Genomic DNA, 17143 nt, shown 5'->3' with positions numbered 1-17143 from the left:
CAACACTTTCCTCTCTACTATTTTGAATTCATCCTTCACTTCTCTATTTTCACATAATTTTCCATAGGTTTCCCTAATCTCCATGTCTCCTATTCTCTCAACCTTACATGTATGTAGCATCTTACATCTTGAATCAGTAAAACTCTCAGTGCTATCATTGACAACATACTGGATGGATCTTGCTTGTAAGAAATATTAGGAATGGCTCTAAAGTTTGGTTTCCTGATCTCATTGCTTACCAATTTCACATTCAAAGCTTCTTTTCCCTCTTTAACCTTAGTAGCTGAAAAACTAGACACCATAATGTAAACTAGGGTTTGTAAAAATTCAAACTACATAGCTCAGCACATGATAAATACATTTGTGAATCTATTGTGATGGTATCGAGAAAATGTTGAATTCAGCTTGCAAACCTGGTATGATCTCTTTTAATTTATTCTTTCACTCTTTATGCTCTTCTTCAAATTTTAATGATGTCAAATGAGTAGAAATCAATCATATAGACCTGAAACCTTGCATTTAATGCTTAGTTCTTACATAGCTGGAAGCTTGACTTCAATAAGGATTTTGACTCACTTAGCTTCCATGAAGTTTCCTTTCCACTTGGAAACCAGTACAAGCTCAGTCAACACTATCAACTTTGATAGCTCAACATCAACTAATATTTCACTCGGCAAGCTTGAAACTTTTAATGCTCAACAGTAACATGAAAACTAACAAAACTTAAAAATTTCTTCTAGATTATTAACAACACTTTGCATCTTTATTCATGCATATGTAAACTTTTTAGAACTAAATCCTTGGAATTGATGTATAGTATATCTTTTAGATATTAGTCCCACATACCTCTTGATTGCTTAATTTGAGGAAGTGTGATCACCTAACCCATTGGATGAAGTGATCCCTTCTAAACTTGATGTGTTGTAATCTTCCTTTCTCTTCCACATCTTGTTCATTTCATCTCTGATATTCTCAACATCTACCTTTCTTGTTCCTTTGTTGAACTCACTGCTTGGTGCCTTTGACCTTGTTGGACAATTTATGCTTATGTGACCAATCTTCAAATAGCTAAAACATGTGGTTTGACTCAACCATCTACTGTAGTCAATTCTAAAATGTGTTCTTATGCAATTTTCAGCAACATATCCATACTCTTGATAGTAGTGACAACTACACCTTCTATTATAATCCCAATTATAAGAGTTGCCAATGTGTTTTATCTTAATCTGCTTGTCTGATGACCATTTAGGCTTGGATTTGCACTCATATGCTCTATGTCCATACTTCTGACAGTTATAGCAATATCCTTCAAATCTTTATGTGCTTGAGGTCTTGGTTTTGCATTCATGTTCTTGATGTCCTTATTTTTTATATTTATGGCTATGACTCATGAACTTCTACTCTAGATTTTTATTTGTAGTCTTGCTCCTGTAAACATTAGCAGTATGAGCTATCTTACCACAATTATGACAAGTAGGTTTGGAGTTCTTACCTTTGTTACTTCTTTCTTCACCACTTTTGGATGATTCTCCTTCTTCAGTACTAGTGTATCCCAATCCATAAGTATCACTATTGGATCTTGTGGATCTCATCAATTATTCAAAGTACTTGATGGCTTCACTAGGTTTGTTGAAACTGTCAGCAAACTTCTTTTATCTTTTCAAATCATTTCTCAGTTGTTCATTTTTCAACTTTAGTGTTGAGATCTCAATATCCTTTGCATTTAGTTCATGATTTGCAATCATCATTTGACCCAAAGTTTCCAATTGCATGTTAGCAATCCTAGTTATCTCTGTTGTTTTCTCTTCCAATCTATTGGTCAAAATCCTTTTGTCACCTTCAATAATGACTCTATCCTCTTCAGCTTTCTTTTTCTGCTCAATCACCTCACATAGCAATACTGATTGGACTTCTCGTTCTCTCTTTAGATTTTTGACTTCTTCAGTTACGATTCCATTCTTTTCCATCAAATTTGCAATTGTTGTGTCAAATCCATTGGATTTTCCATTTGCAAATAATTTAGTAGTGTTAATCTCTTGGTATTGAGTGTCATTCTCATCAATATAAATTTCCTTCCTTCTTTTCAATGATCTCTTTAACTCATCTCTTACTTCATTTAGCTGATGTAGGGCAAGTTTTATTTCAATCATCTAGTTCTCAATAGTCTTTCCCAACTTGTAGAATTCCATCTTCAAGATCTTTCCTCAAAGCTGCAAAGCTTTACTTTTAGAGAACTGTGCTTTGATACCAATTGTTGGAAATACAATAGGGAAATAAACTTTGAGAGGGGGCAAATCAACACTTAAAACTTTCAACCTCTAAAGTTATTCACCACACATCCATCTCATAATCTATGCATATAGACTAAAATACCAAATTAAATATATACATCCATAGCATGGAAGTAAAATATTCAACACATGTATGACACAAGATTTTTGGTTACCTAAAAACCCTCCAAGGAGAAGGTAAAACTAGGGTGGGGATGACACCCACAAATCTTTAGTACTACAATAATAAAGTGTATCCAATGAAGGTTACAATGTTTGACCATGAAACATGATCTACCCTATGAAAGATCTACCATGTTAAAGGCTTACAAGATTGTTAGATCTTACCCTATTAAAGGATTTAAACACCCTACTAAAAATGTGCCCAATAAGAGGACTTTAACTTACAATGAAGTAAGCACCATGTTAAAGGATTTACAACAACCTACTAAGAATACTTTGTTAAGATATTTAAGTGATTCACTTGTTAAAATGTCTCAGCAATGATCCTTTGCTTAGCATTTTTTTGTTTGATGTTAGATCACCTCTATATTAACATTTACTTGATCCTTTCTAATTAGATGTATCTATGTTGTCCTCTAATTCCTTTCCTCTTTTCTCCTTTAACTGATTTTGCAATATAACTCAATGCATAACACCTTAATCACAATGAATATTTTATTTGTGTATGTAAACTCTATTCAATACTCCTTAACATTCATTAGAAATTTTAGCATTTTTCCTCCTTAAGAAGACCTATGTGACTTAGGTTTAGGTATGAATCAATGGTAGTGATTCACCCATATTGTCGCTTAAACCTTCTCCTTTTCTAATTGGATACATGTAATGCATAAGGACTCACAATTAAGATTTATCCTTATCAACAAAGATTGTAAAAAAATCCTTAAGTTGGCCCAAAAATGGTTTACATAGAATTTTGTGCCATTAAAAACAACTATGTCAAAACTGTATAACTTGGCACTTCAAGTCCCTCATGCTTGGCATCAACTACAACTTCAATGCTATAACTCAGCCTCTGAATGAATTAGCATCCACTGATCACTTGGCATCTAAATAGCTCAACACATACCATCTACTCGACACTTGAGTGACTCAGCACTTACTAGTTACTCAACTCACACTAAATATATATTGCTCAGCATGTATTACTTGTTTGGCATGAACTAAGTAAATAACTTAAGGATATTATCACTCATATGTCAAAACCAATCTGAGATTAACAAACCCAAGTCACTCAACAATAGAAGAACTTGAGCCACTTAGCAATAGAAGATCCCAAGCCACTTGACAACAACAAAACCTAAGCTAGATAGGAACAAATCCACTAAGTAGATCAACAATGAAGTTACCGAGTAGGTCCACAAGAATAACTGAGCATAACACCACCGAGTAGGATAACAAAGCAACTTATAATGCTCTTCCATCAAATATACATTCTTATCTTAGGGTTCATCCCAAAAAGTAAGATCATCCAATAAGGGAAAAAAATCGCAATAAAAATTGTAATAGTAATGAGGCAAATAAGTTATAAGAAGGAAATATTTCTATCCAAGGGCTCATCCCAGATAGTATCATTATCAAGGGTGGGAACACTATAAATCACTAATGGTTGATCAATGTCATCTTTAAAAAAAAATACCCCTTAAAGGGGTGTGAAAATAAATGCAAGGAAAAAATAAGTTTTCATCATATGATGAAATGGAACATCTTGAAAATCATGAATGGAACTTGAAAATAAAGAAAAGAACAACATTCAAAGGAAATGCAATGACTACGAAATGAACTAGATGCAATTTTTTTGTATTTTTAAAAACTAAAACATATCATATACAATAGGAGATCTAAATACCACTAATGCACCAAAATCAAACAAGATATGCAAGTGGGTTAGGTTCACCAAAAAGGAAAGTAAACACCTAATGCAAAGAATCTAAATACAATAAGAAAAGTGTGTAGAATGTGGGGTTCACCAAATGTGTAAGGGTAAAATAGAATCAATAATCCTAACACATTTAAAAGAGGTATGATGAAGATCCACCCCTTGTATTAGTTTTGATCAATACAAAGGAAGTACCAATGTGCAACCTAATGCAAAAGGAATGAATAACTTGGAATTATTTCCATCTCACATCCAACTTAAGAGGGATTAAGAAAGTAGATATGAAATATAGAGCTAAGATGTAAAGATAAGATAAGATGATAAAGTGTATTTAATTGGAAAAGGGAAAGATGATATACCTTGTGAAATACAAACTTGGAAATGGGCTAACAAATGACCTTCAAAAGGGTCAATTATCACTATCTAGATTGAAAACTGTGAGACAAACAACACCCAAAAATTGTTTGGTGAGTTGTGAGGGTTGAAGTAGATAATCAGTACCAAACTAGATAATCAAGGCCAAACTATATGATTATGGGTGACCTGATCATCATTGATGTGTTAGGGGTAACCTATTCGGCCCTAATGGAATTTTGATTTTGCAGTTCTGAAGAAAGATGAAAAGGATATCTATATTTTCAACCTTTGTGTCAATCCAACATCTAAAACTTGTAAAATAAAAATATTTGTTTGTTTTTTGTTGGGGGATTTGACTCTGTCAAACTGCAATTTATAAATTAGCCATAAATTGAAATGAGGATAGCATGCTAACAAGTAGTAGTAATAGATTTAACATGAAGCGATGTAAATATATGAATATGCTCTTGAATTTGGAATGGATTCAAGTATGTAGATGCAATAGCCTTGACTCAACTTCAAAAACCCTAGAAGCTAAATCAAAGTGAAACCAAAACTTTCATGAATGAATATTCTTAAAATCTACTTAGATAAATGTAGATGAATGTAGATCTTGAGAGGATTACTATAGAAAATGTAATAATGGATTTTGAATGTATGGAGGGAGATCTTGAATGTCAAAAATGTAATAGAAGATCTAGAACTAACTCCTTCAATAGCTTGAATACATTAATCCTTGATCTTCAATGGAGAGATTGCTCAAATACCTTGAATGCTTAAACAATGCTTAAACACTTGAGAACTCAAATGCTTGTACATGTGAGAGATGAGATTGATTCATGGATGGATGAATTGGAGAAAATGGAAGGGCTTATATAGAGCTCATAATTGACTAACTCTCATAGGCCAACCTACCTATAAATCAACACCCCAACGCTATTTGAACACGGAACCCAAATAGAGGACCCCAAATAGGGTCCAATTAGGGGCACACTAGGGCCCTAATTATCTCATCAAGGTGTGATACATCCTTGATTGATGAGGGGAACACTGCACCCCTAACAACCAAAGCCCAAAACCTTCAAGATCCCTTTGGGGTCCTAAAATAGGTCCTAGATCCCATAAATTAGGCATAAAGGCTAAGGTATAGTCATTTTGATGTGTAGAGAAGATTCCAAGTGGTTAATCAAAGAAAAGTAAGGGCATAGGTTGATAGATCCTATTTTGAGATTAAAGCTATGAAAATTGGATCTTTTAAAGAGGATCGATTAGATTTTACCCCAATTCCCTCTAATCAAGGAACTCCCTCATCAACAAGACACTGTGTCATTGTGTATGGTTCATCTCTTGTTATGTTTCATTATTTCAGTTATTGAAGTTTGATATAAGTTTAATTTGGCCACAGCTTATTCCCCCCAGAGTTCTATGTGTGCACTTTCTACCAATAATGTATCCTTCTTCTCTTGTTTTCTTGTTTAATGCATCCAACATCCCTATGAACTTGCATTCTTTTATAAGTTTATGTTCTTTCTTGTATGCATTTATTGTGTTATGTAATGATTAACATCTTGAGTGCAATCTTATGCTTTTAATTGTAGCTTTTCTATAAAGGATATCTCATTTAGGATATGTAGTTGATATTGTTTATTTTTAAGGATCCATCATCTCTATGGTGTTCCTCTTGTGTTTTCTAAAGTAGGTATAACATGGTATCCTTTCATTTTTTTCTAGATTTGCATTATTTTATGGTATACTCTTATCTTTGGGTTTGTAATATTTTCTTTCTTGCAAGGCATGATTGTCTCTACCTAGCAATATCTTTACATGTCTTGTCTTTTAATGTTTGTACCTTAATAATCATCTAGAGCATCAATAATGCCCTTCATGTGTGATATTTTTTTTCTAGCATAACATTATGTATTTGGAATTGCATATCATATGATGTATCTTGTCTTCTGTCTACGATTGTGCGTTATTTTAGATCTTGTTCAATATAAAATGTTTTTTTTTTGTGTATGGATAGATTATGGTTTCTACTTATAGCAGTGGTCCACAAAATACTAGCTATACTGAGAGGAGGGTGAATCAATATAATGCTTATAAATCCAAACATTTTGCTTTACCAAGCTACTAACATGCAATTTTATTGTCTAATTGATTAATAGGTAACTAAAAATACATTTAATACAAAGAGTAGCAACACATAACACAAGTTTATCTTGTAGAAACCCTGCTAGGGTGCAAACCACTATTATGAGTTGATGCTTACAAAGCTTGCACTCTTATAGAGTGTGCTTAGTAAAGCACTTATCGTAGTGGAATAATACCTGGTTAGGGGATTTGGAGAAGATTGGTTAGAGGATTTACAGTGTTAAAGGTAGCATGTTTAAAGGACTTAAGGCACAAATGAATGTGTCAGCCTACTAGGGGATTTAGTATATAGGACTTGTAAAAATATTCTTGTAATGATATATTGTTGTGAACATGAGAAAACAATAAAATTCTTGATCTATTAGAAGTAGCCTATTGTATTAGCTTGATATAAATCATCAATGTACTCACCAACCCATCTGCAACTTATTCTATACTTCCTCAACTATGCAACTTAGACTTGGTCTCTTCTTTGTTTGGATTACTCTACGTTCAACACTCATACCCTCTTATTTGAATAGGTTCACTAACTCTAATAAAAACATTTCACTTGCATCCTCTTTCTTTACCATTATGTTTTCTCTTTTCTTCAAGTGATTTTTATAATCCCAACTCAATGTCATTCTAGATTTTCATGTGCAACCAATAGTTGTTCATACAAAATGAATGACTATATACATATTTTTCTTCTCATCCTAAACCCTAATATGTGAGTTCAATTTTTTAATTTTACTCGCTCCATCTTGTGTGTCTCCTTTCTTCGAACTTGTACCATTTACGCAGCTAACATGTGTTAAACATACTTTCCATTAATGGAAAGTCATGGGTTTTACCTAACATTTATCTAGTTTACTGGGAGGGATTCAAATTTAAATTCTCCCCCCATGTTTTTTTTTAAACTTGAAGTAGCAATTCCTTCATCATTATTTGATGTGTCAGAACTATCTCTTACTAGTTGCAGGGTTAGCCCTTGCATGCATACCATTATCAAATCTAGGTTTTGTTAGCATAAATGTTAATGGTGTTCCTTTGAGGGAGTGTTGTAATTCTTTAGAATAGCTAAGAGGGGGGGTGAATCAATTATCCAAGTTCCAGATATACAAATAAAACTTTTCACATCTTAGTGAACCCATATCCATAAAACATATTCATGCATGCATCCATTATATTATACAATCACTTAGACTTGTAGATTATTGTTCTAGATCAAAACAAATTTGCAAAAATGTAAACATGAAACATAACTCATTTGATACTAGGATTTTATGTGAAAACCCACAAGTAACATAGTACTTATTCTCACTCTTTTGAAGTGATGCCCTGTGAAAGGCTAACCCTGTTAAAGGTTACAATGCACGCTATTAAATGTGACTTGGTTAGAGGATTTCATTCACCCTATTAGCAATGAGCCTTGTTAGAGGACTTTAGATCATTCACTTGGAATTTCACTGAGTTAAAGGATTTACAAATGAGTATTAGGTCAACAATAATCCAAAGGATTTACCCTAGACTGGTACAATGATTAGAAAGTAATAGTAAGGCTTGATCTAATAAAAAATTATGACTCACTTGCAGAATATAGATCTTTATTTTGGTCATCCATTCTACTTTGCTTTCACACACTTTAGCTCTAATAGCTTGTTCACCCTTCAAGCATTCATATTCTTAAGCCTTCTTTCTTTACTTTCCAATAGCAGTGTCTTATGTTCAATCTCTGAATGAAGTAATACCTTAGACCTCTTGTCTAACTTAGGTTCTCAAACATTGACCAACCTTGCTTCTGACTGACTATCTCTATAAATAGAAAATTAAGATCTTTTTCTATTCATCCTCTATCATTCATTTTAGGGTTACGTAGGATTAGGTAGGATTCAATGAATCTACCCATCTTTTCATTTTAGTCCCTTCTAGAAACTTCTTCTTCAATCCTCTTTGAATTTACATCTAAATGGTTTACCATGAATTATGTACCACCAACTCATCATAGTTATCTTCCACATGCTTTAGAAATTCAAGAAAACAAAATGGTTGGCTTACATTCATTAAATAAATGATTTGACATGAATACTAGCACTCAGCATCAATATGTTGTCATTAGGCTTCCAAACTATTCTTCCACTCATCTTCAACTAGATCACTCTGCAAACACTAAAGTTTACTAGTGCTCGGCATCAACTAAACTTTACTTGGCTTACATTGTATCACTTGGCATTTAGTGAAATTTCACTTTTCTTGGCTCCAACTAATTTTCTACTCAGCTTGCACTAACTTTCCTCGGCACCTATTGTCCACTCGGTCAAGCTTGGAAAACTTAATTCTTGTTACTTTTTCTTCTAGACTTAGTCAGTTTATCCAGCCTTTGAAACCTGAAGTAGATAATCAATGCACTATAACATCACTATCTTAAGTGATCTTTGTACTCCTTTTTCATACCATAACTAAACATTTCCTCTAGGTGCTTTTGTTAGCTCATTATTAATTAAACAAATGATAGTACTCAAATCAACTAAGTAGTTGTCTTACCAACAAGTAGCAGGTTTGACATCTATGACAAAACAATGATTAAAACAAATTTCCACACTTGTATCAATCTATTTTCAACAATCTCCCTCTTTGGCATTGATGGAAAACTAGTACCAACAATAATACCAAAAATAATAGTTCCTTGTATTGAAATCTCTCCCTCTATTAGAAAATTTCATCTTTTGTATAGGTTACAAAATTCTATTCTTATTAACAGACAATCAAATCATCCTTATGACTCCCTCTTTATCACTTCCTCTATCTAATCTTCAGGTATTTGTCTCTATTTATTCTATTCTTATATCTCCCTTAGCACTATCTCCCTCTTACTAGGTAGATGTACCATTTCTCTCTCTTTAGTAATCATCAGGTACACTACCTCCCTCTAAGTAGGTATTCTATGTTTCTTCCTTACTCTCACTATGTTTGGTATTCTGTATTTTTCCCTTTCTCTTTTTCTACCTCTTTGACAACAATGCCAAAGACTTGTTAGCTCAACATGTAGATATGAACAATTTCAATTTCTCTTTATATCACCTAGCTTATGATTGATCTACAACTCCAACTCTTTGATTACTTGAGGTAGCTCCTAAAGTAAGAACCATTGCATCAATGTGTAACATATGTCAATCATCTCAGTTGATGTAGGGCACTTCTCATGCTTCTTAAATAGCCTTGGATAGGGGTATCACCCCTAATTTACCTCTTAGATACTCATTAGCATCCTTAGGTAATGCATTTGTGAAGATATCAACTATCTATTCTTTTGTATTCACATATTCCATCTTCACCTCTTTATCTTGACCTAACTCTCTCAAGTAATGATACTTGATTGAAATGTGCTTAGTCTTTGTATGCATCATAGGGTTCTTTGATATATTTATAGCACTTTTATTATCACAATAAAGTATCACTAGTTCAGTGATTTCCTCCTTCATACCTTTGAGTAGTTGTTTGATCCATACAATGTTTGTACAGTAAACTGTAACAACAACATATTCAGCTTCAATAGTAGATTGAGATATGCAGTTTTGTTTCTTATTATTCCAAGTAACCAACCTTTTTCCTAAGAAAAATTATCCTCCACTAGTGCTCTTTCTATCATCAATATTTCTAGCCAAATCAGCATTAGTGTAGACTCTCAACTCAAACTTGTCATTTTTCTTGTAGTATAGACCATAGTCTTCTATTCATTTCAAATATCTCATTATTATCTTAACAACCATCAAATGATCCTCTCTGGGATTAGCAAAGAATCTTGCAACTATCCCAATAGATAAAAAAATATCAGGTCTAATATGTACTACATATTGCAAATTTTCCAAGCATAGACCTATACAATGTTTGATTCACCTCAATTGAATCATCATTCTTTGATAATTTGTGTCCTATCACAATAGGTGTGCTTAGTAGCTTCAAATATTCCAGTCCAAAAGTTTTAAGTGTCTCCTTTACATAGTGTTATTGAGTGATGTATATACCATATTTCATCTGATGTATTTGCAAACCCACAAAGAACTTGATCTCTCCAAACATAGACATTTCAAATTCTTTCTTCATTTCATTTGCAAAAGATTTACATAAAGTATCTTGACCACCAAATATGATATCATCAACAAAAAATTTAGATAGTATAATACCTTTTCCCTTTTTTGTCTTCAAGTACATATTATTGTTATCATCATTCCTCTCAAATCCAACTTTCACAAGGTAATTGTAAAGCCTTTCATACCATGCTCTTGGTGCTTGCTTCAAACCATATAAAGCTTTGTGTAGTCTACATACCATGTTTTTGTCGTTAGCATCAAAAAATTATTCTGGTTGTTCTATATAGACCTCTTCTTCCAATATGTCATTCAGAAATGCAGATTTAACATCTATTGATAAAATTTGAAACCTGTGTATGCAGAGTAAGCAAGAAAAGTTTTTACTCCTTCCAATCTTGCAATAGGAGAAAATTTTTCTCCATAGTCTATCCCTTCTTCTTGTGCATATCCCTTGCAAACTAATCTTTCCTTATTCCTTGCGACTTCACCATTTTCATCTAACTTGTTTCTGTACACCCACTTGGTGCTAATCACATTTTTATCTTCTGGTCTAGGAACTAGAGTCCATGTCTTATTCATCTCAACTTGTTTAATTTCTTCTTTCATGAATTTACTCTAGTCCATATCTTCTAAGAAATATTTCACTATTTTAGGTTCATGCATGCTAAGAAAACATGTATCACTTATTAGCTTGTTTCTTTTCATTGGTCTTACATCTTTATCTCCAATAATTTGTGCAGCAAGGTGATGTCTTTTGACATACTTTGACAATCTTGGTTCTACTTTATTTTCCTCATTTGGTCTATCAACTTTTGAATCACTATGTACTTCTCTATAAAGTAACTCAATATCTCTTTCATGTACACTAATATTAGAATCATAATGTGCCTCAACTTTATTCTATAACTCGGCACCTAACTATAGCTAGGTTTCTGAATGCAACTCGACATTCATTGTTTGTGACTCAGCAGTCATTGAAACTTGTTAATTTGTAACTTGATTTACAACATATTTATTAGCAAGAATACCTTCATAAATGTATCCAAAAGATTCTTATTCCTCTGGTTCCTTCATAGGTTTAGCCTCATGTACTTTATATTCATCAAATTTTACATTTGCATTTTCTACAACTTTGTTAGTGTTAATATTTAAACACTTATAAGCTTTACTTCTTGTGGAATAGCCAAGGAATATACCTTCTTTACTTTTTACATATAGTTTTCCATTCCTAAAATCTTTGAGAATATAACACTTGCTTCTAACTACCTTAAAATATTTTACATTGGGTGAGTATCCATACCATAGTTCAAAAGGTGTTGAATAAGTACCTTTCATGACTTGGACATGGTTCAAGGTATAGACAAATGTACTTACAACCTCTCTCCACTATATCAAAGCAACATTTGTCTCCATTATGAGTGTCCTAGCATAGTTTATTATAGATTTGTTCCTCCTTTCAACAATTCCATTTTGTGGAGTGGTTCTAGGGGAAAATGTCTATCTTTTGATTCCTTTGTCATTACAAAATATCTCAAACTCATTTGATGTAAATTCTCCTCCTCTATTAGATCTCAAACATTTCATGTTTTACTTGTTTTCTTCTCAACTCTTGCCAAATACCACTTAAACATTTAGAAAGCATTAGACTTTTTTTAAGAAACATGATTGTCACCATCCCAGAATAATCATCAACAAATACCATAATGTACTTATCACCTTTATATCTTCGCACATCAATTGGTCCACACAAGTCAATATAAAAAATCCCCAAAATTTCTTTAGAGGATTGAGTCTTTCTCTTAAACTAGACTTTGTCATTTTGCCTAACTGACATTATTTGCAAATTATATTGTCAAGTTTCTTCAACTTAGGAAAACTTTTGACTTTTCTTATGTTATTAATACTAACCAAGTTATCAAAATTATCATGACATATACTCTTTTCCATAACCAAACATCATCAAATTCTACAACTAGACAAGTAGCCTCATCCATATCAAGGTAGAATAAATTATCTCTAGCTTGATCACCTTTTCGCATTAGTTTTCCATCAGTATCATATATCTTAGCTATCTTGTTCTCAAACTTAACCTTGCAACCTGAAATATTCAATTGTAACACACTCAACAAATTATAGTTAATTCCTTTGATATAATAAGCATTGTCACATAGCATATTTTCTATGAGTTTGATAGAACCTTTTTCTTTTATTAGATAGGGTGCATCATTACCAAACCTCACACTATTTCCATCATAATAATTCAAGGTAACGAACTTACTTTTATCTTCAGTCATGTTATGTGAACACCCACTATTAATGATCCATCTGGCATTCTTGTTCACACAAGACACTAATGCAGTTTCCTCATCCTCATCAAAATCATCCTTCGTTGCAACATACACCACTCCATCATCGTGATCATCAGAGCCATCTTTGGATTCCTATTCTATAATGTAGTAAGACTTCTTTCCTTTGTGTTTGTAATCTTTGTTGTCTTCATCTCTTCTACTTCTGTATTTGTCGCCACCTCTATTATTCTTCTTCTCTGGACATCTAGCAACAATATGACCAACCTCATTGGAATTGAAGTACATGATAGGTAACTTACCTTTGAATTTTCCTTATCTCTATGAAATCTCCTTGCTAGTAGTGCTTCAAGTTTTTCTACATCCTCCTCATCTGTATCACTGTCACTGGAAACATATTTTACCTTTTTTCTTTTTCTTCTCATTAGGTTCCTTCAATGATAGCTTAGCTTTGAAAGCAGATTCAACATTGTCAAATTTAAAGTTGTCAAAATTAGATAGCTCAAAAGAAGTGAGCCTACCTACCAAACCTTCAAGAGTCAAATTAGAACTTGGTATATATCTCAGTTCTTGTATTGTAGAAACTCTAATAGCATAGATGGGCATAAGTGTTCTCAAAACTTTTCTTAATATAGTCTCATCATCTATCTTACCAATTGATCCTCTTCTAGCATGAATAACATATTTTATCCTAGAGCAATATTGAGCAACATTCTCACCTTCTTGCATTCTCATATCATCAAACTTACCTCTAATACTTTTAGATTTGGCTCTCAAAAAAATTTCATCTCCTCCATAGATGGTGTGAAGAGTGTCCCACATCTTCTTTGCACTATCACAACCCTTGATGTCATCAAGCTCAACATAGCTTAGGGTAGGGGCAATCTCCAACATTGTCTGATTGTGTTCTTTCTTCTTTTTCAGATCTTCAGTAGTTAGGGCTCCAACAGGATCAACATGCTCATTGGTGATGGTACTTTGTACATGATCTCCAAGACCTACTAGGTGTAGCTTCATCAGACTTTTCCATGCAGGAAATTTTTTCCTATTAAGCTTGGGTACCTCTCTTTTTGACATCTTGATCTTTTGCTTCTCGTACCTTCAAACTAGTCCTCTTAAGCAGATGGCTCTAATAGAAATTGTTGGAATTATTTAGAATAATTGAGAGGGGGCTGAATTAGTTATCTAAGGTCCAAATTTACAAATAAAACTTTTCACAGCTTAGTGAACCTATATCCATAAAACATATTCATGCATACATCCATTAGATCATAAAATCACTTAGACTTGTAGATTATTGTTCTAGGTCAAAATAAATTTGCAAAAATTTAAACATGAAATATAACACATTTGACACTAAGATTTTATGTGGAAATCCAATTTGGAAAAAACCTCCAATAACATGCTACTGATTCTCACTCTTATAAAGTGATGCCCTGTGAAAGGCCAACCTTGTTAAAGGTTACAATACACACTGTTAAATGTGACCTAGTTAAAGGATTTTAATTGCCCTATTAGGAGTGAGCCTTGTTAGAGGACTTTAGATCATTCACTTGGAATGTCACCCAGTTAAAGGATTTACAAATGACTATTAGGTCAACATTAATCCAAAGGATTTACCCTAGACTGGTACAATGATTAGAAAGTAATAGTAAGGCTTGATCTGATAAAAAATTACAACTCACTTGCAGATTACAAATCTTTGTTTTAGTCCTTTATTCTACTTGGCTTTCACACACTTCAGCTCTGATAGCTTATTCACACTTCAAGCATTCATATTCTTAAGCCTTCTTGCTTTACTAGCCAATAGCAATCTCTTATGTTTGGTTTCTGAATCAAGAAATACCTTAGACCTCTTGTCTAACTTAGGTTCACAAACATTGACCAACCTTTCTTCTAAGTAGCCATCTCTATAAATAGAAAATTAAGATCTTTTGTCATTGATCCTCTATCATCTATTTTAGGGTTAGGTAGGATTAGGTAAGATTCAATGAATCTAGCCATCTTTTTATTTTAGTCCCTTCTAGAAAATTCTTCTTCAATCCTCTTTGAATTTTCGTCAAAATGGTTTACCATGAATTTTGTGCCACCAACTCATCATTGTTATCTTCCACATGCTTCACAAAATTCAAGAGAACAAAATGGTTTTCCTAGATTTATTAAATATACAATTTAACATGAATACTGGCATTTGGTATCAATATGTTGTCACTTAGCTTCCAAACTATTCTTCCACTCATCTTCAACTAGATCACTCTGCAAATACTAAAGTTTACTGGTGCTTGACATCAACTAAATTTTAGTCGACTTAGACTGTATCACTCAGAATACACTGAACATTCACTTTTCTTGGCTCCAACTAATTTTTTGCCTGGCTCACACTAACTTTGCTTGGCACGTACTATCCACTCAGTCAAGCTTGGGAAACTCAATTCTTCTTACTTTTCCTTCTAGACTTACTGTATCCAACATTTGCAACCTTGAGTAGATAATAAATGCACTATAACATCATTGTCTTAATAGATCTTTGTACTCCCTTTTTCATACCATAACTCAACCTTTCCTCTACGTGCTTTTTTTATCTCATTTGATCAAAACCTCCTCATTAATCAAACAAATGATAGTACCCAAATCAACTAAGCAGTTGTCTTACTAGCAAGTAGCAGGTTTGACATCAGTGACAAAATACTAATTGAAACACATTCTCATACTTGTATCAATATATTATCAATAGGAGTATCCTAAGAATTTATAGAACACTTAGGGATATTTTTAGAATGATTGACATGTTACATTCATGATTGTGTTTGTCATTGATGTCAACATAGCATTATTTCCGTGAAGACTGACAAGTAATAAATAGAGAATGAGGTCGTACAGATTGTGTATTGATGATTAGGTCAAGTGCAATTAAAGATGTGATCTACATTGTATCTTGATGACATAGATAATTGTGCATATAAAGAGTCAAAGGCATGCACGAGATATGCTTGATTTACGGAAGACAGTAAGCAAACAGGGTTCATGATAAGTGGTTTTTGATGATTTATTTGTATCTTTTAAATAAGATAGAATCGTGATGAATGTGGTTAGATAGTGATAGTAGACAACTTGATGATAATGTCAATGAGTGCACAAGGTCTAAGTTTTCATGTGTGAAAAGTTGTAAATACTATTATCCTATAGTGAGTTGTAATTGTGAAAAGGTGTAAAGGTTTTGTAATATGTTGATGAGCTCCTATTATAATTAATTGGAAAATCTACAAGGTTGACTCAAGGAATTATTTTGAGGATATGATATAAATGAAGGTTATTTTTCTTGTGGTGAATTGTATGATTGATGTGTTCAAGTGTGTGATATGTGAAGTATTTAGTTAATGTGAGTAAGCAATCCAAGGGATTATTAGATGTAAGTTAGTGATTTGGTATCAAGATCTGAAGAGGAGAAGTCTAGTTAGAGGAGAGAAAAGGAGCTAAACATTTCTATTATTACGCAAGAAATAATATAGAGATTAGTTAGATGGTAAGTTTAGTGGTCTTTCCCCTTAAGTTGTTTGGATAGTGGGTCCATCTGCTTTCTACAACTCATAATAGGGTTGGAATCTCCTAATAGGGATTTAAAGCCTCTTAATAGGGACTAATATGTACTAAATGTATTTCATTGGCTCCCAATAGAGTGTATCCTCTAACAAGGAAAATTATATTAGTACATTATTTTGTGGGTACCATCCCCATTGGGGTTTCCCCTATGATCAAGGGTTTCCCTAGTTAACATATCTAGTGTTATTGTGTATGAGTATCTTATTATAGTTGTTAATTATATTGTTCAAATACTTAAGGGTTAATAAGGTTGATAAGGTTTTAAATTTTTGGATAATTGATTCACCCTCCCCCCCCCCCCCACCCCCACCTTTTAGTTATCTTGGTAGATTTTACTTTTGTGACAATTGGTATCAGAGCATCAGGTCCTTGAGGGAAAAGCTTAATAGCTATGGGAGATTAGTGGTGGGTCACTTTAGAAAGGAAAGTCCTAAATTTTATGGAGTTAACTATGATAGCTAGAAAGAAAAGATGAAGACTCATTTTCTA

This window comes from Cupressus sempervirens, chromosome 3, assembly GCF_028749045.1.
Source record: "Cupressus sempervirens isolate cs-2001-9-10 chromosome 3, ASM2874904v1, whole genome shotgun sequence".
NCBI lineage: Eukaryota > Viridiplantae > Streptophyta > Pinopsida > Cupressales > Cupressaceae > Cupressus > Cupressus sempervirens.
The sequence above is the reverse complement of the archived record's forward strand: the minus strand, read 5'-3'. Positions refer to the sequence as shown.